This window comes from Macaca thibetana, chromosome 15 (genome assembly GCF_024542745.1).
Source record: "Macaca thibetana thibetana isolate TM-01 chromosome 15, ASM2454274v1, whole genome shotgun sequence".
NCBI lineage: Eukaryota > Metazoa > Chordata > Mammalia > Primates > Cercopithecidae > Macaca > Macaca thibetana.
In genome coordinates, this window is record NC_065592.1 from 23,810,814 (window position 1) to 23,837,411 (window position 26,598).

General features: G+C 36.0%; 1 long non-coding RNA gene across 1 annotated transcript; it reads left to right on the forward strand.

Annotated features, from left to right (window-relative positions):
• Positions 1 to 1,363: 1,363 nt before the first annotated feature.
• LOC126937847 (uncharacterized) lies at positions 1,364 to 2,076 on the forward strand. Its single transcript, XR_007719869.1, has 2 exons — positions 1,364 to 1,643; positions 1,740 to 2,076. It is a non-coding gene; the product is annotated as an uncharacterized LOC126937847 (long non-coding RNA).
• Positions 2,077 to 26,598: the final 24,522 nt, after the last annotated feature.

Sequence of the window (26,598 nt, forward strand, 5' to 3'; positions counted from 1 at the left end):
AGAAGACCAACTGAGGACTTGAAGGTCTTTTATACAGGAGTTAGATAGAAAGGGATGAGAGGAGTGTTGGAGACAGGCTTCCAGGATAAGCATATGAATCTGTGAAGCCCCTGCAGAAGGTGAAGGGACAAGGAAAGGCTGCCAAATTTGGATGCAACAGAGTGAAATAGACCCAAAACAGATCAGACAGGGTGCTGAAAGCCATGCCTTTATAATCATGGCCAGCTTGTTGCAAGTTACTGAAAAAAAAAATAACCTAACTTTCATGAGAATAAGAAAGTATGCATGGGAAAAAGGTGTGTGTGTTGGGGGAGTGGTGGAGTGGGGGGTGGTAGCAAGGAATGTATTTGCTCATATTGAAAAAAAAAGTAAGAGTAACACTTGCCTTGGAAATAATCAGATCCAGGAACTCAGATCATGCTGCCTAGACTCTCAACTCTCATATGTGTTTTTATCTTTATTTCAGCCACATTCTCTCATCCTACAGATGGACTCTTTCTAGGTGTTAGAGATTGAGGGATTTTGGCTATATATGGCCCCATACAACTTCCTAGCTATATATTCCAATGGAAGAAGAGAACTTTCCTCTACTGAGTACATATAAACCTCTGCATCTTGCTTCTGGCCTAAACTTGATCTTCACCATCAACATCAAGCAGAGCAGCATGAGATGCTGTGCAGTAAACAAACAATTCTTGGTCACGGGCTTGCTCTTGCAGTCTGGAGAGAAAATCCCGCAACTGAGAGAGCCACCATGATTTCCTGAAGTATTTGGTAAAGAAGCGTTCTCCAAAGGCAAAGTCAGGGGATATGTATTGCTATTATCAGAGCTAAGGAAAAGACAGTAGAAGCTTGAAATCTCAGATGTCCGCAGCATCATGACACATAGTTAGGATTGCATGCTGAGTGGAAGGGGGAACCTACTGAAGAGTTTTCAACAGAAGAGAGACCCAATAAAACTTGCATGTAAATTATAAACATTGCTGCTGTACAGCATTCTGATTGGAGAGTCAAATTTAGATGCACAGAGAGCAGTTAGAAGGTTATCATAGTAGTCTAGAAGTGACTGTGGACTTGTAGGGAAGTGACAAATATTTAGAAAACAAATTCAATAACACTCAGCAATCAGTTGGACTTGGGGTATGAGGAAGGGAGAAATGTCTGGTCTGATTCCATCACAAGGCCTTGTATATGCTGTTCCCTTTGCCTAATAATTCCCTTTTCCCCTCTTTTAACCTGGCGAAATGTTGCTCCTTCATCAGGTCTCAGCTTGGGCATCTCTTCTCCAGGGAAATTGATCCTCTTGCCTTTCCTCTAATGCTGTTTAATTTCCCTTCCCATCACGTATCACAGTTTATAACATTATATTCACTCACTTATAAAGTACTTTAATAGTTTAGCTCCTCTACAAGGATGTATAATTCTTGAAGCAGGAGCTGTTCTCTCCCAAGAAAATGAAAATCTCCGTCATTAAGTACACAACCACGGGGCCAGATTGCTTGGGTTCAAATCTTGATTCTGCTGCTGGCCAACTGTGTGATCCAAGAAAAGCTAATCGACTTCTCTGTGTCTTCATCTCCTGATCTGTCAAATGGAGATATGACTAGTCCTACTTCATGGAGTTGTTGCAAGGAATACATTAGGTAATATATTCAAAGCCTTTAGAAGGATGTCATGTTTATAGTAAGCACTAGCACAGTGATAGCTACTTTAATTGTTCTCTTCTTCTTTGTCCCTAGCACCTCTCCCAGTGCCGGCAGCCACACAATACATATTTGAAAAGTAAGCGGAAATCTTTCAAGTGTGAGTTACTGTGTGGATATTGGTGTAATGCACAGAGAAGAGGAAGCACTGGAAGATGATCATGGAAGAGAGAGCAGGCAAGCTTGCAAAATCAGCACTGGCTATTTAAATAGTATCTGCCTACGATGCCGTCAAAGAAAAATGTTGTGGAGCAGTTGGAAATGTGACATTGAAGCTCAAAACAGAGGCCTGAGGGGATTAATTTTCCAGAGCTGCCATAATAAGGTACCACAAACTAGGTGGTTTAAAACAATAGACATTTGTTGTATCACAGTTCTGGTGACCGGAAGTCTGAAATCAAGGTATTGGCAGGATTGTACCCCGTGAAGGGCCCCAGGGAAGGATTCTTTCTTGCCACTTGCAGCTTCTGGTGGTCCCAAGTGATCATTGGCTGGCAGTAGCATCACCCCAGTGTCTGCCTCTGTCTTCGCATGGCCTTCACTCTGAGTCCAAATCTCCCTTTTCCTACAAGGATAGCAGTCATGCTGCATGAAGGGTCCAACTACTCCAGTACGACTTCATCTTAACTACTTACATCTGTCACAGTCCTATTTTCAAAAAAGTTCACATTCTGAGGTATTAAGGCAATCAGTGTTTCAGTGTAACTTTTGAGAGGACATAATTCCACCCACAACAGAAGTGATATACATTTGGGGGTTACTGGCATTTGAATGCTATTTAGTGCCAAGGCTATAGAGAAGAGCAGCCTTGTAGCTAAGAGCTCAGGTCCTATCAATCCACACAGACCTAGGATTGACAATCAGTTCCATTACTGACTAGCTTAGATCTTGGTGAAGTTGCCTAACATTTCAAAGACTTAGTTTCTTAACCTGTTAAAAAAGGGATAATACAAATACTTACCTCCAGGTTTCTTGTAAATATGAACTGAGGAAATGATTGTAAAGTGGTGAGCATAGCACATCTTATAGGGTGAGTCTTCAGTAAATGGTGTCTGTTAGTTAAGATTTTGTATGGAAAGAATCTAACCTGAGAAAGAAAGAGAAGCAAGGAATAAATTTTTAACCAAGAGGAAACACCCCATTTTAGTTAGAAATGACCCAAGAGAGCAACCAGAATAATGAAAATACTATAAACTACTTTCTGGTGTTTTGGATTTATATATAGTTCAAGAATGTAGCCCTGTGCCTGGCCTAAGACAGATAATCAATATGCAGTTGGGTGGCTAGATTGAATGAACATCAGGGACATATTTAGCCACCAGAAGAGGAGTATTAAAGGTAGGTAGGCAAGGAAAGAGGATTGAAAGTTACCTGGAAATCTGGAAGGCTCTAATGCAGAAGAGAAATTACACCTATTCTGTAAATGTGGAACTAGAACTAGGGGATAGAAATTATAGGGAGAATCATTTTTACTCAATACTGAACATTTGCTGAGGTCTCCACTCCTCAATTCATGCAAACAGAGATGGATAACACCTAGCCAAATCATTTACACAAGGTGTCTTTGTACTGGGGAGATGGTTGGATTAGAGGTCTGATGAATTTATTTCCACCTGTGATTCCAAATTGATGTTAAAGAGACTAAAAATAAGAAACATTTATTAGATGAAAGGAATGTGATAGATACAATTTAAGAAGAGACATGAAGCAGTATAAAAATTCCTTCCTATCTAATCTAGTTTCTAACTCAGCTCTATTTTCAAAGGCCAAAGCTACGAGCCCTTGAATTCGCATTACACTTATTCTCCCTTATGCTAGATTTTATATGGAGGAGGACCAACAGTTTTTGAGAAGCACCTCTGGATCAAAACAATAATCCATAATTCCTTAAGAAAAAGCTAATAATCATATTAATGTTCTTTAGAAGAAAGAAAGCCAAGCCAGGATAGTAAAACAGCAAGCATTTTCCATCATTTTTGGATAAGGCAGAAGACAAAGTCCAGTTTATTTCGAGTCTGAAGGGAAATTTAAAATTTTCAGGACTATGAAGGACAATGCAAGAGAGGCATTGAAGTGATGGGGGAAAAAAGAGTAGGAGGTTTCCTATTTTAAAACCCCTTTTGAAGTGAATTCTAGCTTCATCTTGCCTTCATTCCCAGCTCCATCCTTGGGAATGAAAGATTTAGTCTTCTAGCGGCTTGGAATGCTGCTGGCTGAGAGCTCTAACTTGTCAGGCTTCTTCAGGAATTGCCTGAGTGGAGCAGGGCCACCTTGCCCACAGGTGTTCCCTTTCTTGAGCAACCCGCACCCACTGATTGATCAATGACTGCATCAAAAGGTCTGACATGCTTCTACCATCCAGGGATGTCTCTGAAGGCCATCTCAGCTTCAGAGCTCCCCATGAAGTTGACTGAAATTTTTATTGGATTTTGTGTCAGCCAGCTTCTTCAATCATTTTTTTTTAAGATCACTGTATTTATATGAAAAAATTACCAAAACAGATTGTTTCTCGATGATTTTGTGTTATTATTACTATTAAACAGTTTTACTGAGGTATAATGGATATAAAATAAACTGCACTTATTTATGTATAAATAGAGTGACTTTGGATATATGCATGTATCTGTGAAACCATCGCTTCAATCAAGGTAATAGGGTAATCAATCACCTCCAAAAGTTTTCTTCCATTGCAATTTTAAAAGATGTGTTTTATATGCCATGGAGATAAAAATGGGAAATTGGACCAAAAAAAATTTCTTTTTATGAGAATGTGAAAAAAATATTTTCTAGATGTACCAATTAAAATATGCTTAAAATAATTGCACATTTATCCAATTTAGAAATATGTTCAGTAGCCATTATCATTCTGAATGTTCACTTTTAATTTTTGACATGGATCTACATTGGTATAGAAAACTGCACACTTTCCTTTTCTCTGCAAATACGGCACAATTTTATTAACTATTATTCTCATGTTATACAATAGATCACTGGTCTTGTTCATCCTACATATCTTCCACTTTGTAACCTCTAACCTACTTCTCCTCATTTTCTTCCCGCCCTCAGCTCCTGGTGACAACTCTTTAATTCTCCATCTCTGTATATTTTTACTCTTCTTTAAAGATTCCACATGTAAGTGAGATTATGGAATTTTTTTGTGCCTGTCTTATTTCACTTAGCAGAATATCATCCACACGCATCTATTTTGGGACAAATGCTGGGGTCTTCACTTTTAAGGTTGAATAACATTTCATTGTGTATGTGTGTGTATATAAGGCAGATAATCAATATACAATTGAATGACAAAATTGAATGACTATTGAGGACACACAGACACACACATTTTTTTATCCATTCATTTGTCAAGGCACACTTAGGTTGTTTCCATATCTTGGCTATTTGTGAATAATGTTGCAATGATCATGAGAGTTCAGATATCTTTATGGAGTGATTATTTCATTTCCTTTTGGTATATGACCAGAAAAGGAATTGCTCAGTCATATGATAGTTCTATTTTCAATTTCTTTTGGAAGCTCCACACGGTTTCCATTATGGCTACACCAATCTACATCTCTACCAACAGCACACAAGGGTTCCCTTTTCTCCACACCAACATTTTTGCCAACATTTGTTATTTCTTGACTTTTTGATAATAGCCATCCTAAGGAATGTGAGGTGATAACTCATAGTGGGTTTAATTTGCATTTTCTTAGTAACTAATAATGTTGAGCACCTTTTCATAGAGCTGTGGGCCATTTTATATGCCTTCTTCTCTATTCAGGTCCTTTGCCCAATTTTTAATAGGGTTGCTTGTTTTTCTACTGTTGAGGTGTACGAGTGCTTTATACATTTTGGATACTAACTTCTTATCAGAGATATGGTTTGTAAACATACTTTTTCCCAGTCCATAGGTTGCTGTTTCATGTTTTGATTATTTCCTTTACTATGTAGAAGCTTCTTGGTTTGATGTAGTAATATTTTTTTTATTTATTGTTATACAGCCTAAGATTTTGGTATAGTATCCAAATATTATTGCCAAGGCCAGTGTCAAGGAACTTTCCTCCTGTGTTCTCTTCAAGGAATGTTATGGTCTCAGGTCTTACATTTAACTCTTTTATCTATTTTGAGTTTATTTTTGCATATGGTATAAATATCCAATTTTACTCTTTTGCATATGGAAATAAAGTTTTCCTAGTGCCATTTATTAAAGAAACTATTCTTTCCCAATTGTGTTCTCTTGGTGCCCTTGTCCAAACTTAGTTGACCCTATATGTTCAAATCGATTTCTGGGCTCTGTATTCTATTCCACTGGTTGATATGTCTATATTAATGGCAGTACCTATACTGTTTCAATTACTATAGTTTTATAAAATTATTTTAAATCAGTAAGTATAATGCTACAATTTTGTTTTGCTTTCTTTGAATTGCTGTGGCATTTTTTTAGTTCCTAAGAAATTGTGGAATTATTTTTCCTATTTCTGTGAAAAACGCCATTGCTATTTTTGTAGGGATTGAATCTGTATGTAGCTTTGAATAGCAAGAACATTTTAACAATATTGATTCTTTGAATCTATGAGCATAGGATATCTTTTCATTTATTTGTGTCTTATTTAACTTGTTGCATCAATGTCTTATAGTTTTTATTGTACATATCTTTTATTTGCTCATTACATTTATTCCTAGGTATTTATATGCTATCATACATGTGATTGTTTTATTGATGTATTTTTCAGTTAGGTTGTTATGTATGTATAAAAATGCTACTAATTTTTTGCATGTTGAGTTTGTATACTGCAACTTTACTTAATTCATTTATTAGTTCTAACAGTTTGTATGTGTTTTTGTATGTTTGTGTGTGTGTGTGTGTACATGCTGGGGTTTGCTACAGATAAAATGTCATCTGCAAATAGAAATAATTTTACTTCTTTTTCTCTTTCCAATTTTGGTGCCTTTTCTTCATTTTCTTCCTGTTTGATTAGTCTTGCTAGTACTTCCAGTACCATGTTGAATGAAAAAGGCAAAAGTAAACATCCTTGCCTTGTGTAGGATTGTAGTAAATATCCTTTCAGTTTTTCGTCATTGATCATAACATTAGTTGTAAGTTTTTTAAATAAATGATCTTTATTATGTTGAGAAACTTTCCTTTTATACATAAACTGTTGATGACTTTTATCAAGAGAGAATGTTGAACTTTGTCGAATGCTTTTTCTGTGTAAAGTGGGATAATTATGTGGTTTTAAGCTTTCATTCTGTTAATATGATGTACCACACTTATTGATTTGCATATGTTAAGCCAAACTTGCATGCCGAGGATAAATTCCACTTAATCATGATATATAATCTTTTTGTTACATTGAACTTGTTAATATTTTATTGAGGATTTCTGCATCAATGATTCTCAGAGAAATTGGCCTGTAATTTTCTTTTATTGTGATATATCTGTCTGGTTTAGGTATTAAGGTGATACTTTTCTCATAAAATGTATTTGGAAGTACTCCCTTTAGTTTTATTTTTTGAAAGATTTCAGGAGTATTAGTATGAATTCTTCTTTGAATGTTTGGTAGAATTTAGCTATGAAGCCATCTGCTTCTCGGGTTTTCTTTGTTGAGAGGTGTTTTGTTACTTCTTTAATCTCTTTATTTGTTATTGTTCTGCTCAAGCTTTCTACTTCTTCCTGATTCAATCTTGGTAGGTTGTATTTTTCTAGGAATATATCCATTTCCTCTAGGCTATTTAATTTGTTTGCATGTAATTGTTCATAGTAGCCCTTTATGATCCTTTTTATTTCTGAGGAAACTGTTGCAATGTCTCTACTTTCATTGTTGATTTTATTTATTGTTTTTAATTTATCCTTACTTAGTCTAGCTAAGAGTTTGTTGATTTTATTTTTGTTAAAAAAACTCTTAGTTTTATTTGTTTTTCTATGGTATTTCCATTTTTTATTTGATTTATTTCTGTTTTGATCTGTACTATTTCTTTTCTTTTGTGAACTTTGAGTTTGCTCCTCTTTTCCAGTCCCTTGAGGTGCAATGTTAGATTAGTTACTTTGAATCTTCCTTCTTGTTTTGTTTTGAGACAGGGTCTCACTCTGTTGTCCATGCTGGAGTGCAATGGCACAATCTTGGCTCACTGAAACCTGCACTTCTGGGGCTCAATCAATCCTCCTATCTCAGCCTCTTGAGTAGCTGGGACTGCTGGCACGTATCACCATGGCCTGATTTTTGTATTTTTTTGTAGAGATGAGGTTTCACCATGGTGCCCAGGCTGGTCTTGAACTAATGGGTTCAAGTTATCCACCTGCCCATGCCTCCCAAATGGCTGGGATTACTGGTGTGAGCCACCACGCCTGGCCCCCTCTTTCTTGTTTTTTAATGTAGACATTTATTGCTATGCATTTCCCTCTTAAAACTACTTTTGTTACATCCCATAGGTTTTGTTTTGCTGTTTCCATTACATTTGTCTCAATATAATTTTAAATTTCCCTTGTGATTTCTTGTTTGACTCATTGGTTGTTTCTTTATCCAATCTTGCCTTCCCTTCCATAGATGTTGATTCTGAAAATACAACCTTTCTGTACTCTGATTTCTGTCTTAAAGTCTCCTTCTTAGCAAACCAACCTGTGCTTTCTTCTTTCACACCTTTTCTCCTTTCACACCTTTTCTCCTTTCACACCTTTTCTCCTTTCAGCTACAATCTAATTTTTCTGCTTGTGTTTACAGCAAAACTGAAAAGTTTTTTTATATTAATTGTTTTCACATCCTTACCTTCCATTTTCTCTTGAACACACAACAATTAGACCTCATTGCTGCTGCTCCATAGAAACTGTTCTTGTCAAGGTTACCACAAATTCATCTTGCCAAGTCCCATCATCCTCATGTTGGATTGCTTCTCAGCAACATCTGTCATAGTTAAATACTCTTCCTAACAATGTACTTGGTTCCTGGGATATCACATCTACCTGGTTTTCCTTTCCTCGCTGGCTGTTTCTTCTCAGTGTCTTTTGCTGGGTCACCTTCATCTTTCCAATCTTTAAATGTTTGTGAACTCCAGAACTTGATCCTTGACTTTCTTATTTGTCTTCGATTACTCCCTAGGTCAAAAGTCAGCAAACTTTTTCCATAAAAGATCAGATAGTAAATATTTCAAACTTTAGGGCAATATGGTTTCTGTTGCAACTACTTAACTCTGCCATTGTAGTGCAAAAATTGCCATATAGAATATACAAAAACAAATGTTTTTATGTTCCAATAAAAACAACCAATGGCCATATTTGGACTGATGGTTATAGTTTGTAGATCCCTGTTCTATGTAATCTCATCTGGTTCTACAACTTTAAATGTCATTACTGACTACCATAAATTGAGATAGTTAAACTGATACTTGGCATCTCTCAAAAGTAGTATGTACTAAAAGGAACCTTTTGACTTTTGTTGATCTATTACTCAACCTGTTTTTCTCTCCCAGTCTTTTTTTTTTACCAGCAATATAAGTGGCATCACCATTTATGCCTTATTGATACCACCTCACTACTTTTATCCTCCATTGCCAGCTGGGTTCAAGACATGAAATTCATTCATCTGGATTAGTTCAATAGTATTCAGCAGGCCTTTCTGCTTTCCCTCTAAGCTCCCAAGAGTTTAGTCTTTATAGAATGGCAAACATAAATTTCTTTAAAAGAAAGAAAATTAGATTTTAACATTTCCTTCTCATTCTGAACAAATTTCAACCTTCTTACCAAGACCCAGAAGGTCCCAAATGATCTGGTCTTTCCTTGCCTTTGTGGTTTTGTGGTCTGTTTCTTCATGCTCATTCCCTCCCAGCCACATTTGTCTTTTTGCCATTTCGAGTGTCCAGTTTATATTTGCCATGAGGCCTTTGCTGATCCCTCTATTTGGAAATATGTTCCCCCAATTTCTAACTTGCCTCATATCGTTAACTAATTCGGGTTTTTGTTTAAATATCACCTCTTCAGAGAAAGATTTTTTGATTTCCTGTCTTATTAGATCCCTCCCATCATTACCCAGTTACCCTTTACCTTGCTCTGTCTTTTAAAAGCAATACTTATGAGTACCAAAAACTATTTTGTACATTTATTTATTTATTTATTATTTCCCTCTACTACAATAAAGATTTGAGAGGGCAGAGACAATATGCCATTTGTTTCTTGCTCTATTTATGATGCATATAAAAGTATGTGGAATGTGTCAGGAAAACAATAAATATTTGTTATTGTTTTTCACTTAAGTATGGTGTACTTAGAACGTACATTTTTCTTTGGATCTTCTGAAATGCCATTATCATGCCTGTAAAGGAATAAACATGGTATAAATCCAGAAGTACCCAGTGGAAAAAAAGAGAAGGTGTAAGTAAGCAGATGAGGTATGTCAACAAAATTTAGGAAGATGGGAAACAGATGGATTAATGAAAACCACATCATCAGTGGGGAGGAAGCAGAAACCCAAATGACTGAAGGAGCATGAAGATCAAAAGAAACAAGATGACTCATGCCACAAAACTTTGCAAAGACTCAGGAAAGTCACCTGGTATCTCACAAGGTAGGAATGAGGAGACAGTTGAAAAGAGGAGGATTCACTGAAAGTTAATTTTTAAATAACTCTGTAACTTATAATTACAGATATCTTCCCCTGGCCAGAATGCCAGGTGCTGCTCTTCCCCCAACCAGGCCGAAAGAATGTGGGAATCTTACTCTTTGGAGAAGTGAAACTAAAGATGCTCTTGATGTGGGTATGCAGGACAAAGCTGAGGTTTAGATAAGACATGTATTAAAAATAGGAAACTTAAGCAAAAATCTACAACCTGAATAGCAAGACTGCTAAGTTCCCTTTTCTACAACTTGACTTCCTTCGAGATGGAAGCTGGTTTATATGCCCAAAGTCAAGGAAAGTGAAAGGTCTCTATCTAAGAAATTTGACCACACTAAAACTGTACAGATATTCACATTTGAAGGAATCCCCAATAATATGGTCAGGTCCCTGTTTTAGCATCATTCATTGAGGCCCACCAGTCAGAAAGTCCCACTTACACAACCTGAAATTCAAAGTAATTTTTCACTACCTTAAATCGTATTGATGAATGAATACTCAAGGATTGGCAGATATTTGAGTAAATCCTCTAACATGAAAGGCAGAAACCAGAGCAAACTAAAAATGGAAGCTCAAAAAATAGAATTTATGTAAAGACCAGAAAAACAAACTAAAAATAAAAAGCGAAACCTAAACAAATATAGTGTTCTTATAGAAATAAGATAATACACAGCATTCAAATAAGCAAACAAAAAGGTAGGATCTTATGAAAGAAGGGTATTCAGAAAATAAGAACAAGCTTTTGAAAATTAAATATATAATAGCAGAATCAAAGTTTAAATAGATAGGATAGAAGAAACATGTGTTAGTTAATTTTATGTGCTAATTTAACTGGACCACAGGATACCCAGATACTTGGTCAGACATTATACTGGATGTTTCTGACAGGGTGTTTTTGAATAAGACTAAAGCAAGATGCCCTCCATAATGGGAATTGGTCTCAATCTATTGAAGGCCTGATTAGATCATAAAATACTGAGCCTCCCCTGAGTAAAAAAAAAGTCTTCAAGACTCTACCTTTAAACTTCATCTGCATCATCAGCTCTCCGTGGAACTCTGGCTGCCACCTTTGGAATAAAACTGGATCATAAACTCTTTTAAGTCTCAAGCATGCTGATCCACATTTTAGATTTGGAATCTAGAGAAACAGATGGATAGATAATAGATAGATAGACAGAAAGCTTCTCATCCCATTGATTCTCTTTCTCTGAAAATTCCTAATTAAATAAATTTGAAGATACAAAAGAACAAAAATATAAAAATGTGGAAAAAAGGAGAAAATACATAAAATCAAACTTTTTACACCATAATCTATTTAATTGTAGTTCCGGAAATAGAAGACAGATGAAAAGGAAGAACAATGTCAGAGAAAAATGACAAATCCCCTATCTAAATAATTTTCATGTTGAAAGTAAACACTAGGTCTATGACACAATAGATCAGAGGCAGCAAATTATAGAGCATAGATCAAATTCAGCTTGTGACTTATTTTTCTAAATAAAGTTTTATTGAAACACAGCCATGCCCACTTGTTTAATATTGCTGCAATTACTTTCACACTACAATGGCAGAGCTGAGTAATTGAGATAGAGAATGTATGGCCTGCAAAGCTTACAATATTTACTATCTGGATCCTTCCGAAAAAGCTTTGATAACTTCTTCAATAGATCAAAAGATACACACAATAAGGAAAATCATCACAAACTTTCAGAACCCCAGAAACATAAAGTAGAAACCAAAAGTTATAGGAAAAATAAGAAAAGGTGTAATAGGGTATAAACAAAGTATAGAAAAAAGAAATATTATTAGAATTTTCCTATGCATGTAATGCATGTGATACATTAAAACTTCCGATGAAAAATGATTTGCAGCTTTAATTTCTATATGGGAATTATCTCTACCTGTTAATTTTCAAATGAAAACAGGTTTAGACATTCGTGATCTTGAAGAATTTGCCTTTTACTCATACTTTTTCCAAAAATATTTTTGGAGGATATGCTCCAAAAAAAGAGACAGTAAACCAAGAAAAAGGAAAGCAAGAACTCAAGAAATCTTAGGTTCCAATGTAGGAGAAAAGAGGAAATACAAATCTCTAGGACTGTGAAGGGGAAAAATCTCAGGATAACAAATGATTAAAAGGCTTAGGGAAAATCTAATCCACATAGAATCCAGAAGACAGAGGATGCTGGAAGAGATATATTCAAGTTTTAAAACGTTATAACTGATTGAGTAACTACTAGTTTTGACCACACATTTTTTAATGGAAAAAGCATTATTGAAAGGTGTTCCACTGAAAATAAAGGTGCGATGTTTAATTTTATGTATCAACACGACTGGGCTGAGTGATGCTCAGGTAGCTGTTAAAACATTTACAGGTGTATTTGTGAGGAGGTGATATGATTTGGCTCTGTGTCCCCACCCAAATCGCATGTCGAATTGCAATTCCCAGTGTTGGAAGAGGGGACTGGTGGGAGGTGATTGAATCATGGAGACAAACATCCCCCCTGCTGTTCTCAAGGCAATCATTAACACCAATAAAAACAAACAAACAAAAAAGTATACCAAAATAGAAATGTGATCACAGAGCAAAAACTGGTGGTTTAGTGTCTTAATCCATTTATGCTGCTATAACAAAACACCTGAGACTGGGAAATTTATAATAAACAGAACTTTACTTCTCACAGTTCTGTTTTTTTGTTTTTATTTTTAACTTTTTAGGTTCAAGGGTACATGTGCAGGTTTGTTATACAGGTAAATTGCATGCTGTAGAAGTTTGCTGTACACATTATTTTATCACCTAGGCAATAAGCATAGTATCTGATAGGTCGTTTTCTAATCACCACCCTCCTCCCATCCTCCACCCTCTAATAGACCCCCATGTCTTGTTCCCTTCTTTGTGTCCATGGTATTTCATGGTGTGTATCACATTTTCCTTATCCAGTCTACCATTGATGGGCATTTAGGTTGATTCCATGTCTTTGCTGTTGTGACTAGTGCTGTGATGCACATAAGCACGAGTGTGTCTTTATGGTAGAATCATTTATATTCCTTTGGCTATATACCTAATAATTGGATTCCTGAGTCAAATGGTAGTTCTGTTTTAAGTTCTTTGAAAGATCACCAAACTGCTTTCCACAATGGCTAAACTAATTTTTATTCTCGCCAGCAGTGCATAAGCCTTCTCTTTTCTCCACAACCTCGCCAGCATCTGTTGTTTTTTGACTTTCTAGTAATAGTCATTTTAACTGGCGTGAGATGATATCTCATTGTGGCTTTGATTTGCATTCCTCTAATGATTAGTGACATTGAGCATTTTTTCATATGCTTGTTGGCTACATGTACACCTTCTTTTGAAAAGTGTTTGTTCATATCCTTTGCCCACTTTGTAATGGGTTGCTTGTTTCTTGTAAATTTAAGTTCCTTATAAACTATGGATATTAGACAATTGTCAGATGCATATTTTGCAAAAATTTTCTCCCATTCTCTAGGTTGTCTGTTTACTCTGATGTTAGTGTTTTTTTTTGTTTGTTTGTTTTTTGTTTTTTGTGCAGAAGCTCTTTAGTTTAATTAAATATTATTGTCAATTTTTGTTTTTGTTGCAATTGCTTTTGGCATCTTTATCATGAAGTCTTTGCCAGGTCCTATGTTCAGAATGGTACTTCTTAGATTATCTTCCAGGGTTATTATAGTTTTTAGCTTTAGATTTAAATTTTTAATCCTTCTTCTGTTAATTTTTGTATATCATATAAGAAGGGGTTCTCTTTTAATCTTCTGCATATGGCTAGCCGGTTATCTCAGCACCATTTACTGAATAGGGCGTTCTTTCTCCATTGCTTTTTTTGTCAGTTCTGTTGAAGATCAGATGGTTGTAAGGATGCAGCATTACTTCTGGGCTCTCTATTCTGTTTCATTGGTCTATGTGTCTGTTTTTATACCAGTATCATGCTGTTCGGGTTGCTGTAGCCTTGAAGTATCATTTGAAGTCCAGTAATGTGATGCCTCCAGCTTTGCTCTTTTTGCTTAGTATTACCTTGGCTATTTGGGCTCCTTTTTGGTTCCAAATGAACTTTAAAATAGTTTTTTTCTAATTCTGTAAGAATCCTAGTGGTAGTTTGATAGGAATAACATTGAGTCTGTAAATCGTTTTGGGCAGTATGGCCATTTTGACAATATTGATTATTTGTATCTATGAGCACAAAATGTTTTTACATTTGTTTGTGTCATCTATGATTTCTTTGTGCAGTGTTTTGTAATTCTCATTGTAGAGGTCTTTCGCCTCCTTGGCTAGCTGTATTCCTAGGTATTTTATTCTTCTGTGGCTATTGTGAATGGGATTGCATCTTGATTTGTCTCTTGGCTTGGATGTTGTTGGGGTATAGGAATGCTACTAATTTTTGTACTCTGATTCTGTATCCTGAAACGTTGCTGAAGTTGTGTATCAGATCAAGTAGCTTTTGGGCAGAGACTGCAAGGTGTTCCAGGTATACAATCATATTTTCTGCACACAGGGATAGTTTGACTTCTTCTCTTCATATTTGTATGCCTTTTATTTCTTTCTTTTGCCTGATTCTTCTGGCTAGGACTTACAGTAATATGTTGTATAGAAACGGTGAGAGAGGGCATCTTTGTTTTGTTCTGGTTTTCAGAGGGAATACTTCCAGCTTTTGCCCATTCAGTATGTTGCTGGCTGTGGGTTTTTCATAGTTAGCTCTTCTTATTTTGAAGTACATTCCTTCAATACCTAGTTTGTTGACAGTTTTTATCATAAAGGGATGTTGAATTTTATTGGAAGATTTTTCTGCATCTGTTGAGATGATCATATGATTTTTGTTTTTAATATTTCCCACAATTCTGGATGCTGGAAAACCCAAAATATGTTGCCAGCAGGTTTGATTTTCTGGGGAGGGCTACATCCTCTGAAGAGGAGAAATATCATGTCCTCATATGGCAGGAAGGTGGAAGGGCAAGGAAACTAAAAATGCATGTAGCCCTTTTTTTTTTTTTTAAAGCACCTTAATCCCACTCATGAGGGCCAAGCACTCAAGGCCTAATCACAGCCTAAGAGCTGCATCTCCCGATACTATCACATCAGCAACAACTGAAATTTGGTGGAGAAACATTTAATTCATAGCACTCAGCCAAGCACAATATTTACATAGTCAGAACTATACAAGTTATGAATGCAATTTTATCCAATAGAATAAAGAAGTTTGTGCAGTGGCATACACTTTATATCCAGATATTTAATCTGGGTATATCCTAGACATTGAGTGGTTTAATTATTTAAACCAGAAATTGTGATATAATTAAACTTGTAAGATCATGATTGAAAGATGATGGGTGTGTTTGCAAAAAAAATATAAATCCTTGTGTTCTGTAAGAACTCAAAAGAAAATGTAACAACAAAGAAATAAATAATATATTTTTTAAGAAAAGGTAAGAGAGTTAAAAAGTGCCATTCCAAAAATGATAATTCAAGTAACAAAAGGGGATTGCTACTTCTTTTTAAAAATGTTTTGGTCTTTAAAAAATACATAATGTAGTGCTTGCATAATTTAAAAAACTGTTTAAAGAAAAATGGAATTGATCTATCAATCAAATAAGACAATTCCGACTTTCCCTGGACCACGCTGAATTTGGCCAACTCACCCCCAATAACCTTAAAAAAAGAGTTAAATGATATCTACATTAATTAAAAGTATCCAGTGCATAGTAAATCTTCACAAAAACACAGCTAATCTACTCATTATAATAAACAAGGGATAAAATTTGGTTAATATGATTTAGTTTGATTATAAGAATAAATTAGCTTATAAATATTCTGGTTTCGTAAAATAATTTCTAGAGTTCAAGAAACGCAATAATTCTTCTGCCAGCTTCAATAAAATGGTGACTAGACTAACTGTAGACACACCTCCCCCACATTCTCAGTCATTAGTTTTCTAACCATCCATCACTTAATGGGCTGCTGAGAGCCCTGCAGGAGTTCAGAAAACAATTGCCAACTGACTGTCTTCCTAGGATGAGCTACAGCACCACTAGAGAGAAGGAAGTAAAATTGATTTATAAGAGGCCAACATTTACAAAACACAATTCCATTGGGTTAGTTACAACTATTTAATTTCCCAAATAAAAATAAAGGGCTTACTAAGTAACAAATTACCCTTTCAAAAGAGCAAAACAAAACAAAACAAAAACAAACAACAACGTTATTAGATGATATTGCAATTTTGCTTTATTTTATACCTTTAAAGAATCTGTTTTCCTAAGGTGCTATATTCTGCTTCAGAAATATGTTTCTTCTCTGATGGAATGTATTCTTCCATGAATTAAAGCAATTTTCTTCTGGGACTGGTTGATACCAAAGATATTTATGACTCATCAAAACATGATAGCTTGTGACTCTTGCTCATAGAAACCCATATGTCTGAGAGACATGCTTTTCCAAATATGGACACAACTCTTTTTTTCTTCTGTTACTGATGAGCCTCACTGTTCATCCCAGAGATCAAAGGCTGTGGGTGGCCTTTCTTTAACTCAGGTTTCTAGGAAAAGGGACCAGGAGGGGTGTTTGCATCCCCACCTATGATAAATGAAGCCTGCAATTGAGAATCAATTTTTAATCATTTAAAATGTATTAAAGACTTACTATGTCTAGGTATTGGTAGAGATGAGAATAAAATGGCATAGTCTGTGACCTAATGGAGGTACAAGCACATAAACATATAATTGCATACCTCTGTGAGAAGGGCTATGATAAAGGGAAGCAAAAATTATAATGAAACGTCCAAGATGACAGTCTAAACAGGCCTGATAGCCTCTCTGAGAAAGGAGGAAGAAAGAGCAAGTGGGAGCTCCCTTGAGAAATGTCTAGACCAAATAAGGCCTGTGGGAAGCACATTGAATATTTACTTACTCTTTCCAAGTAAAACGTATCAAATAAATACTATTACTTTTATTCCCATTTTTAAAAGGTGCAAACAGGCATTTAGAGTGAAATGACTTATCCACAATGGTTACTTCCAAAGCATTAAAGTGCTTTTAGGAAAACAGACATAAAATATCTCACAGCAATCCCCAAGAAAAAGTTCTCACACAAATCCTTTTTGCTGTGAAAACAAATCCTCTTGCTGTGACCTGAGTTGTTTCTGAAAAGAAATAGAAAATATTTAATTTGGGACAATACTTAAATTAATGGGAATTAAAATATAAATTCTTGTCTGGTTTTAATGAAGACTTATTGCTATTTACTTAGTGATTGGTTTAAATGCTTGGAAATATATATGTATGGATACATATAGCTTCCACTCTTGAAAACATCACAGGCTATTGGCGGTAGAGTCTGGAACAATCATCACGTTTTGTCAGTTTTACCTCCATTCCCTTCATTCTATTTCCAATCCAGCAATCATCATTTTTTATCTACACTTTTCTTACAGCTTCCTTTCCCATCTTACTTTCAACCTGTTTAGTGTAGCTAGAATGATCTTTTGAAATTCTTTGTTTGCATAGGTGAGTTTTAAGATGGAAAAATAGATGTATCTGTAGTTCCTTCCTCTCTCCAATATCAACAGAATTCAGTGAAAACAAAGAGGAGAAACATAAACCTTATGCTTCTGTCTCTCATTTTTACATTCCCTTTATGTACACATATACACATACTATTCCATATTAGAAGGTATTAGACTATGAGTTGGTGAGTTCTCCTACTACTCCTAGGACTTTTCTCCCACCACCACTAATTTTTTTACAAAACCGATAAAGAAAAAAACCAATGTTATTCAATGAAGATTATAATACAAGGGGAGACAGCATAGAATTTAGACTAATACCTACAAAAAGAAAAGGTAAAACAAAACTTATAAAGGGAAGGCAATTGAAGAATACTGTTTGGGTGAGGGAGAAGGGACAAGATGGAGAAAGGTGAACAAGAAGGCACAATCCATGTTGCTTCTGGGTTCTTCATCACCAACTTACCGCGCAGGGGAAAACGCAGATCAACTGAGCAGGCGCCGCCAGACGTCAATCCGAAGAGATCGAAACTTACCCGGCAACGCCTATGGAGACGCCCCTATCATGCCCTTATCCCGCCTACTGCCCTCCCCCTTCCAGTACCAATGCATAAAAGTCTGCTGCTGGGGGAGCCGGGGGAGCCGGGGTGACTTCTTCCGCCCCCGCATTCGTGGACCGGAGAACTTCAGGGGAGAGCGCAGGGGCAACTTCCCTGGCCCCCACACCTGAGGACCAGAGAACCTCCCCAGAGAGTGTATGCATATTTGCAATAAAAGACTGCCACTTTCTTATGTACTTTGGCCTCATGTTTAATTACTTAGCTCTCCTAAATTAAGTTACATTAAATTAAATTAAGACTACCTTTGAAAATATTGTCAGATGAAATTATATTTGTTACCAGTTATTTGGCTGAATTTATAGAATATGAACAATTGTTTTAATGATTTAAGGGATCAAAAATATTTGAAGACACAAGGAACAACAAAAATATAAACAAGCAAGCAGATAGCAAGGCAGCAAGCAAGATCAGTAATGAAATAAAAGTGAAAAATATAACAGTCGTTTAAACCTGCATTAAAAGCACCATCTTTATTGGTGGAAATAAGGTCAGAGCTAGGTAGGATTAAGGAAATTGACCTAAAGAAATACAAAACAGTTTAAAAGCATTAGAAAAGAAAATGTTTATGAAAGACAGACAAAGGAGATAAAATATACATATAATTGGTGTCACTGTGAATACAATCAGGAAAAATGAAAGAAAATTAAAACAAATCAAATATTTGAGTATGTCTCCTCTTTTGTATAAAATGTCAAAATATTTCCAATTCTTGGCCAGGCACGGTGGCTCACACCTGTAATCCCAGTACTTTGGGAGGCTGAGGTGAGCAGATCACCTGAGGTCAGGAGTTCGAGACCAGCCTGGCCAATATGGTGAAACCCGGTCTCTACTAAAACATACAAAAATTAGTGAGGTGTAATGGCACATGCCTTTAGTCCCAGCAACTTGGGAGGTTAAGGTGGGAGAATTGCTTGAACCTGGAAGGCAGAGGTTGCAGTGAGCTGAGATCATGCCACTGCACTCCAGCCTGGGTGCCTGGGTGACAGAGTAAGACTCTGTTTCAAAAAAAAAAAAAAAATATTGCCAACTTTTGACAAAAGTGCCCAAAGCCTTTCTGTATTGACAAATTTCTTCATGGTATGCTCCTGTGTACTTTCCAATGGAGACTTTCTTCTTTTTGCTTCTTTCCTTCCATCTCCACTTACTCTCCTTACTTCCTTTGCATATGATGCTGTTGCATTTACCAGAAATGTTCTCATACTTTTAGCAGTTCCATGAACATTATCTGTGGTGGGGAACTTTCTATCTTTTGAGGAAATCTAATTTGTTTTCAGAGTACTCCAAGTTATTGATTTAATAAATAAGTATTATTTTCCCCCACGAGAAAGGAAGGACACTGCAGAAATTTTGAGGGTTTCATGTGTCTTTGGAGATACAGTTCAGCCTTGGTAAAGCACACATTTTGATGTATTAAACAAAAGAGTGATATAATCAAATGTTTGATTTATTTTATTTTTATGTTTTATTTATCTAGATCACATTTTTGGTGACACCAATTGTATTTATGTTTTATTTCCTTTATCTCTCATAAACATTTTCTTTTCTATTTTTTTTAACTGCTTTTCATTTCTTTCAGTCAATTTTCTCAAGTCTGCCTTGCTCTGACATTATTTTAGATACCCCAAACAAGTTGCTGACTAAGTGAAAAAAAATCATGATTTAAAAAAATAAATGAAGTGATAGTAAGTAGCCAGGCAGAATGGGGAAAGAGTGGGAAAGAATTTTGGCTTTAAAAGAAAGGCATGTGAAAACTCAAGAGAGTCCTGGGAATCTTCCAGGTACTGCAGGGAATTCAATCTCACTGGGGAGTTTAGATGTCTAAGGAATGAGTGTGGTAGACATTGCTGGAGAATTAAGGGCCCACTAATGTAAGTCCTCGTAATTCAAATATATGGATTCATGACACTGAGTGTGATGGAAAGTCACTAAGTATTCTAAGAAGAAAATGCCATGATCATGTTTGTTTCACAGCTCCTCTGCCTTCAAATGAAAGCAGCTCTATTGCCTTTTTGAAGGACTTCTATTAGTCGAAAGCTGGGAAGGTTCCTCATATCTCATGTGGAGCTTTTACAATAAGGACAATCTCTTTCATCTGTTTCACAATTCCAAGTTAACCAAGAGTCATTGCCCATTTTGCTTTGATTTCAAATGACAAATATTTTCTCATATGCATTGCATGAAGTTAATTAAGATTATGTGTGACTATACCATTGATAGATTGCTACACCTCAAAGCCAAACTCATAATTTTGAGAATACAAAACCACTTGGTTACAGCTTACTTACCCTCACACTTGAAAAAAAGAAAGTCTTCTCTTGAGTGCTACCAGGAAAGGTTGATCCATGGAGCCAGTGCTCAACTTGGGTTGCATCTGTTGCATCTCATCCTTGTATGTTGCTGCTTAAATGAAGGCTGGGAGGCTCCATAACTTTTTGCTTATCCTTGGCAGAGAATCCACACTGGTCTTAGCTGAAACAGTAAGCACTATTTTCCTGGAAGCAATTTAAAATAGACTTGGTATGTTTAAACCCCATCATTTCTGTGATATAGATGACGAATTTCTTGAGGTTAAGAGCATCAATTAACTAATCACAGACTATACCACTTATTAGCTTTATGACTTTGGGCAAGTTATTTAACCTCTCTGAGCCTCAGTTTCTCCATCTGTAAAACAGGAATAATAATAACACCATTTTCATAGGGCTGTTGGGAGTACTAAATGAGAAAACAGTTGTAAAAATACTCAAGATAATTTTTGACCCATGTTTCAGAGCTCAGTAAAAGGTAACCATTATTATTTAAAATACTATTGTTATTTTCAACCTTTTATCAATGTATAACTCAGCATCTTGCACTTAGGGAACACTTTTGTGGAATTTAATTTTCTAGCTCCTAATAAAGCAGAATATATATTTTATCTCAATCGGTAAAGACAATACAAAATAGACCACATTTATAATAATAAATGACTAGCTAAAATAATTTTTTTACACTTTAGTTTTTTAAGTTTTATGTATTTTCAGAGTCAAGGGAAGATTTCTCATATGCATACATTGTATAGTGATAAAAAGTGGGCTTTTAGTGTACTCATCACCCAAATGCTAAACACTGTATTCAGTAGACAATTTTTCACCCCTCAGCCCTCTTCAGACCCTCCCATCTTTTGTAGCCTCCACTGTCTATCATTCCACTCTGTGTGTTCATAAAATAATTTTTGACAAGCCTATAGATAAATAATTGATTTTAAAATATATAAACATAATATTGGGTACAGATATTGGGGAACATACAATCACAGTCCTTAGGTGAGGTTCTAGAGCTTCCATACATGTTTTTCTGTGAAATATTAATTTAGTATTTCTCAAAAAGATAAATTCTAAGGTCAAATAGTTTCTTTTATACTGATAGTTTTCTTTAAAAGGACTTATCAAGGTTCTGAACATCCTGAAATGCAATGTGACTTCCTAAGAGGGGGCTATATCATTTCCCAAACTTTTTTGCCAGGAAATGTTTTGGTTTTTGCTTCATGTTCATTAACATCTCTTACAATAGGTGTTTTGAGGAATCACATTGGGAATTACTAGACTAGAAAATATAAAGAATTGTGCATATTACTATTATTTTTTTTCATTTAAGTCTTCTTAAATTTTATTTCATTTGCATTTTATAACTTTTACAATACAGATATGATACATATTTTATTGGACTTATACATAAATATTTAATTTTTTTATTATTATACTTTAAGTTCTAGGGTACATGTGCACAATCTGCAGGTTTGTTATATATGTATACATGTGCCATGTTGGTGTGCTGCACCCATTAGCTCGTCATTTACATTAGGTATATCTCCTAATGCTATCCCTCCTGCCCCCATCCCCACAATAGGACCCGGTGTGTGATGCTCCCCTTCCTGTGTCCAAGTGATATCATTGTTCAATTCCTACCTGTGAGTGAGAACATGTGGTATTTGGTTTTCTGTTCTTCCGATAGTTTGCTGAGAATGATGGTTTCCAGCTGCATCCATGTCCCCACAAAGGACACGAACTCATCCATTTTTATGGCTGCATAGTATTCCATGGTGTATATGTGCCACATTTTCTTAATCCAGTCTGTCACTGATAGGCATTTGGGTTGATTCCAAGTCTTTGCTGTTGTGAAGAGTGCTGCAATAAACATACGTGTGCATGTGTCTTTATAGCAGCATGACTTATAATCCTTTGGGTATATCCCCAGTAATGGGATGGCTGGGTCATATGGTATATCTAGTTCTAGATCCTTGAGGAATCACCACATTGTTTTCCACAATGGTTGAACTAGTTTACAGTCTCACCAACAGTGTAAAAGTGTTCCTATTTCTCCACATCTTCTCCAGCACCTGTTGGTTCCTGATTTTTTAATGATTGCCATTCTAACTGGTGTGAAATGGTATCACATTGTGGTTTTGATTTGCATTTCTCTGATGGCCAGTGATGATGAGCATTTTTTCATGTGTCTGTTGGCTGCATGAATGTCTTCTTTTGAGAAGTGTCTGTTCATATCCTTCGCCCACTTTTTGATGGGATTGTTTGTTTTTTTCTTGTAAATTTGAATGAGTTCTTTATAGGTTCTGGATATTAGCCCTTTGTCAGATGAGTAGACTGCAAAAATTTTCTCCCATTCTATATGTTGCCTGTTCACTCTGATGGTAGTTTCTTTTGCTGTGCAGAAGCTCTTTAGTTTAATTAGACCCCATTTGTCAATTTTTGCTTTTGTTGCTGTTGCTTTTGGTGTTTTAGACATGAAGTCCTTGCCCATGCCTATGTCCTGAATGGTATTACATAGGTTTTCTTCTAGGGTTTTTATGGTTTTAGGTCTAACATTTAAGTCTCTAATCCATTTTGAATTAGTTTTCATATAAGGAGTAAGGAAAGGATCCAGTTTCAGCTTTCTACTTACGGCTAGCCAATTTTCCCAGCACAATTTATTAAATAAGGAATCCTTTCCGCATTTCTTGTTTTTCTCAGATTTGTCAAAGATCAGATGGCTGTAGATGTGTGGTATTATTTCTGAGGACTCTGCTCTGTTCCATTGGTCTATATCTCTGTTTTGGTACCAGTACCATGCTGTTTTGGTTACTGTAGCCTTGTAGTAGAGTTTGAAGTCAGGTAGCGTGATGCCTCCAGCTTTGTTCTTTTGGCTTAGGATTGTCTTGGCAATGCAGGGTCTTTTGTGGTTCCATATGAACTTTAAAGCAGTTTTTCCAAATCTGTGAAGAAAGTAATTGGTAGCTTAATGGGGATGGCATTGAATCTATAAATTACCTTGGGCAGTATGGCCATTTTCATGATATTGATTCTTCCTATCCATGAGCATGGTATCTTCTTCCATTTGTTTGTGTCCTCTTTTATTTCACTGAGCAGTGGTTTGTAGTTCTCCTTGAAAACGTCCTTCACATCCCTTGTAAGTTGGATTCCTAGGTATTTTATTCTCTTTGAAGTTATTGTGAATGGGAGTTCATTCATGATTTGGCTCTCTGTTTGTCTGTTACTGGTGTATAAGAATGCTTGTGATTTTTGCACATTAATTTTGTATCCTGAGACTTTGCTGAAGTTTCTTATCAGCTTAAGGAGATTTTGGGCTGAGTTGATGGGGTTTTCTAAATATACAATCACGTCATCTGCAAACAGGGACAATTTGACTTCTTCTTTTCCTAACTGAATACTCTTTATTTCTTTCTCTTGCCTGATTGCCCTAGCCAGAACTTCCAACACTATGTTGAATAGGAGTGATGAGAGAGGGCATCCCTGTCTTGTGCCGGTTTTCAAAGGGAATTTTTCTAGTTTTTGCCCATTCAGTATGATATTGGCTGTGGGTTTGTCATAAATAGCTCTTATTATTTTGAGATATGTTCCATCAATACCGAATTTATTAAGCGTTTTTAGCATGAAGGGCTGTTGAATTTTGTCAAAGACCTTTTGTGCATCTATTGAGATAATCATGTGGTTTTTGTCTTTGGTTCTGTTTATACGTTGGATTATGTTTATTGATTTGCGTGTGTTGAATCAGCCTTGCATCCCAGGGATGAAGCCCACTTGATCATGGTGGATAAGCTTTTTAATGTGATGGTGGATTCTGTTTGCCAGTATTTTATTGAGGATTTTTGCATCGATGTTCATCAGAGACATTGGTCTAAAATTCTCTTTTTTTGTTGTATCTCTGTCAGAGTTTGGTATCAGGATGATGTTGGCCTTGTAAAATGATGATGTTGGCCTTGTAAAATGAGTTGGTCTCTTTTTCTATTGATTGGAATAGTTTCAGAAGGAATGGTACCAACTTCTCCTTGTACCTCTGGTAGAATTTGGCTGTGAATCCATCTGGTCCTGGACTTTTTTTGATTGGTAGCCTATTAATTATTGTCTCAATTTCAGAGCCTGCTATTGGTCTATTCAGGGATTTAACTTCTTCCTGGTTTAATCTTGGGAGAGTGTTAAGTGTCCAGGAAATTATCCATTTCTTCTAGATTTTCTAGTTTATTTGTGTAGAGGTATTTATAGTACTCTCTAATGGTACTTTGTATTTCTGTGGGGTCGGTGGTGATATCTCCTTTATCATTTTTTATTGCCTCTATTTAATTCTTCTCTCTTTTCTTCTTTATTAGTCTTGCTAGTGGTCTATCAATTTTGTTGATCTTTTCAAAAGACCAGCTCCTGGATTCATTGACTTTTTGGAGGGTATTTTGTGTCTCTGTCTCCTTCAGTTCTGCTCTGATCTTAGTTATTTTTTGTCTTCTGCTAGCTTTTGAATGTGTTTGCTCTTGCTTCTCTAGTTCTTTTAATTGTGATGTTAGGGTGTCAATTTTAGATCTTACCTGTTTTCTCTTGTGGGCATTTAGTGCTATAAATTTCCCTCTACACACTGCTTTAAATGTGTCCCAGAGATTCTGGTATGTTGTATCTTTGTTCTCATTGGTTTCAAAGAACATCTTTATTTCTGCCTTCATTTTTTTATGTACCCAGTAGTCATTCAGGAGCAGGTTATTCAGTTTCCATGTAGTTGAGTGGTTTTGATTGAGTTTCTTAGTCCTGAGTTCTAGTTTGATTGCATTGTGGTCTGAGAGACAGTTTGTTATAATTTCTGTTCTTGTACATTTGCTGAGGAGTGCTTTACTTCCAACTATGTGATCAATTTTGGAATAAGTGTGATGTGGTGCTGAGAAGAATGTATATTCTGTTGATTTGGGGTGGAGAGCTCTGTAGATGTCTATTAGGTCCACTTGGTGCAGAGCTGAGTTCAATTTCTGGATACCCTTGTTAACTTTCTGTATCGTTGATCTGTCTAATGTTGACAGTGGGGTGTTAAAGTCTCCCATTACTACTGTATGGGAGTCTAAGTCTCTTTGTAAGTCTCCAAGGACTTGTTTTATGAATCTGGGTGCTCCTGTATTGGGTGCATATATATTTAGGATAGTTAGCTCTTCCTGATGAATTGATCCCTTTACCATTATATAATGGCCTTCTTTGTCTCTTTTGATCTTTGATGGTTTAAAGTCTGTTTTATCAGAGACTGGGATTGCAACCCCTGCTTTTTTTTTGTTTTCCATTTGCTTGGTAGATCTTCCTCCATCCCTTTATTTTGAGCCTATGTGTGTCTCTGCATGTGAGATGGGTCTCCTGAATACAGCAAACTGATGGGTCTTGACTCTTTATCCAATTTGCGAGTCTGTGTCTTTTAATTGGAGCATTTAGTCCATTTACATGTAAGGTTAATATTGTTATGTGTGAACTTGATCCTGTCATTATCATATTAGCTGGTTATTTTGCTTGCTAGTTGATGCAGTTTCTTCCTAGCATTGATGGACTTTACATTTTGACATGTTTTTGCAATGGCTGGTACCTGTTGTTCCTTTCCATGTTTAGTGCTTCCTTCAGGATCTCTCGTAGGGCAGGGCTGGTGGTGACAAAATCTCTAAGCATTTGCTTGTCTGTAAAGGATTTTATTTCCCCTTCACTTATGAAACTTAGTTTGGCTGGATATGAAATTCTGGGTTTCAAATTCTTTTCTTTAAGAATGTTGAATATTGGCCCCCACTTTCTTCTGGCTTGGAGAGTTTCTGCTGAGAGATCTGCTGTTAGTCTGATGGGCTTCCCTTTGTGTATAACCCGACCTTTCTCTCTGGCTG